This window comes from Eptatretus burgeri, chromosome 10, assembly GCF_056783735.1.
Source record: "Eptatretus burgeri isolate ZD-2024b chromosome 10, Ebu_testis_v1, whole genome shotgun sequence".
Classification (NCBI taxonomy): domain Eukaryota; kingdom Metazoa; phylum Chordata; class Myxini; order Myxiniformes; family Myxinidae; genus Eptatretus; species Eptatretus burgeri.
In genome coordinates, this window is record NC_140970.1 from 40,637,174 (window position 1) to 40,640,272 (window position 3,099).

A 3,099-nucleotide genomic window follows, 5' to 3' on the forward strand; every position below is an offset into this window, starting at 1 on the left:
AATCACCTGATTTGACCCAGACAAGAGGCGAATGCACAGAGTTCAGAATGTAAATACATAATATAATATTTCTTTCATTCAGGGATTTGCAGATAGTGTTGTGAGGATTCGCTGCACATAATGTTTTGTATATTTGTTCTTATCATCCAATCATGGAACTGATGCAGCAGCGCTTTCATAAAATATATGGTGATGTTTTAAAAAATTTTCCGAATGTTTGGCTGGCATTATATGGAGAGTGTTTATTGTGTAAAATATGTTCCCATTTAGAGATAATAATATGCTTGCTCCTTGAGTGTGCCATTTTTTGTTTTTTGTCTTTTTTTTGCAATTGGTCCATCAGTATTATAGCTGGATTCACTTAACATTCCACGTTTAATTACTGAGTTACATTATTCTCAATAGATGCTTTCTTGATATGCCCTCATATCCAAGAAGGTGTGTGTGCGTGCGTGCTGAGCTTTTCTGATGTACCTGAGCTTGCCTGGATGTGTCTGTGCAGATCATTTTAAACAAAATCTCACTTTGGGCACAACTTGCAGCTGATTTAATGATCATGGTCTGTCTTGCATTTAATCAATCATGATTTATTGATGATAAGAATATATTATCATTTATTGAAGATAAGAATGTTAATCAATCAAGATTGATAAAAGAATAAGATAATAGGAAAAAATGAGAAAATTAGGTTACAATATGGTTCGCGGACATAAAACGTACAAGCAATTGAGAAACCAGCACGTACACAATGATGCACAAGTTGTTCGATCAGAGAGCAGAGCAGGCAAGAAGCAAAGCACCACTCAGGAACAACAGTTCCTTTATCGTAATGCCTACGGAATACATGAAGGTCCTGCATATTCTCGATACCGTGTCTCAGATTGATGATGTTTTTGTTAGAGATCAAGAAATGTTGTATACAGGAGTGCTTGTCCAGCCAATTGGAATGGGGGATTCTATGCAAATACTGCGCACTTTGCGGGAGAGGCCATTTACGTATTACTTATGTAATGAGGAAGGATTCATAGTCATTTTGAGAGAAAGAAGGATGTAGAGGGAGAAAGGGTGGATAGTAAAGTTGTAGTGGGGGATTAAAAAAGGGGAAAGAAAGTTGGGAAGAGAGGGGAAAGGGTACAGAGGCAGATGTGGGGTCAGGAGGGGGGTTGAAGGCTCAGACATACCACCCCCCCCCCACAACATCCTACCCCCTTTATCAAAACAACATATTTTAATTGTTTTTCATAATAAACAGGATCAGAAATTTGTTTTTGTTTTAAACACAGACACACCAGGTCATTGTATTTTGCAATGAAATGGATTTTAATGCAACAGAAGGGGAACAAGTTATGTTGAGTTTACTCACTTATTTAACACAACTCAATGGACAGGATTGAGTACTGTACTGCATGGAGGGAAAGCATTGAGTGGGGAAGGGAATATTTTAAATTATTTGAAGGTGGGTGGGCAAATGTATTTGCTGCTACCCTCTCCTTGTATATCAACCCCTCCTTGTAAATCAACTTATGCCCCATCCTCCAACATCCCAAATCAACCACTGGGAGGAAGGGGTGCAGCATTATGTGGTGGTTATAAACACTTTTGCATTCGTAAAATGTAGATGAAGTGGTATCACATATACTGATTATACATGCCCACTGGCAGAGCCGATCAAGAACGTACCCTTATAGTCACCATCTTTAGTCTCATAGTTTGAGAGAAATGATAGACATATTGAGATTGCGAGTGTGTTGGGTAAACTACATCATCATCGTTTGATGGAGTGAACTCGGGTACACCTTTTGATTGCTTGCCACTCGATTTTACTCGAGTGCCTACACTAGCGGTCGCAACTCCTGCGAGTGTGGCAGGAATACTACTGTGTAGCATAAATGTACATTGTCATACCAGGCGTGTTTAACTCGGTGTGCGTGATGTAATAAAACGTGCAATATGGATCACGTGGTCTCATGGCTTTGCTTCAGTCTGTTTTGCATGATCTCAGGATCATAGTGGAGCTCACACACACACACACACACACACACACACACACACACACACACACACACACACACACACACACACACACACACACACACACACACACACACACACACACACACACACACACACACACGACAACACAGGACTGTTGGACGAGACAAACAGCCACTGAAAAAACCCTTAACACCATCCTAACTCTCCTCTTTACTCTTAAACTGGGGCATCTTGTGCTATCACTGTCCATTCTACTGAAAATATCTTCTGCACTTATTTTGTCTCTGCCCTTCATGATCTCAAACATCATCATATCATCAACTTCCCTCGTCACCGCCTCCTTTCTAATGTATAAAACCCTGTATCCTTGCTCGGCATGGGATCATGAATGTAGTTGCTCGATCTACACTATCAGCGATGTCTTTCCTCGGATGTGACAACCAAAACGATACACTATTCCAGGTAAGGCCTCACTAATTCCTGTGTAGTGTTAACGTTACCTCTTGAATTATATAATTTACTTCCCAATGAATACAACTTAAAATCCAGTTTGTTTTACCTATAGCTGCCTGGTACTGTGCCATCTGCCATACACAAGAGATTGTATCTTCCCTCATATAAAGTGCAGATAGTGCAACCATGAAAACTGAGAACCTCCCTGGTAGAAGGATTTGTTCAAATTAATAAGTTGTTAAACCAATTTTACTCTCTTCTTTTATTTTTCGAGCCAGGTGCATACAAAAACTCAAGACATTCCTTATTTAACCTCCCATTTTTGAGTTATTTCAACCAGCACAAGAATAAAAGGGTTCCTCTTTTATTTTCCTCTGTGTTATTAACCTCCGCCATCGAAGATCGGAGGTTCCTGTTTTCACCCCTTTCTGTTTGTTACTTACGAAATCTAAAGATTTCGTAAGTATATTAATGCCTTCCGTTTCTGTTTGTTTGTTTGTTTCTTTGTTTGTAGGCACGATAACTCGAGAAAGGAAGAAGCTACCAATGTCAAATTACACCACGTAATTCAGGAGGGTGATGGCTAGTGCTGATTAGATTTTGGTCAAAATCGGTCAAAGGTCAAGGTCACAGTGAGGTCAAACATAATTC

General features: G+C 39.7%; 1 protein-coding gene across 3 annotated transcripts in view; it reads left to right on the forward strand.

The window, feature by feature from the left end:
- Window positions 1-1,955, forward strand: part of RET (ret proto-oncogene) — a 158,608-nt gene extending 156,653 nt beyond the window's left edge. For all 3 annotated transcript variants that reach the window (XM_085897973.1, XM_085897971.1, XM_085897972.1), the window contains one exon: window positions 1-1,955. This exon is cut by the window's left edge and continues 581 nt beyond it. The gene's annotated coding sequence lies outside the window, so the exon portion shown is untranslated.
- The last annotated feature ends 1,144 nt before the right edge of the window (window positions 1,956-3,099 follow it).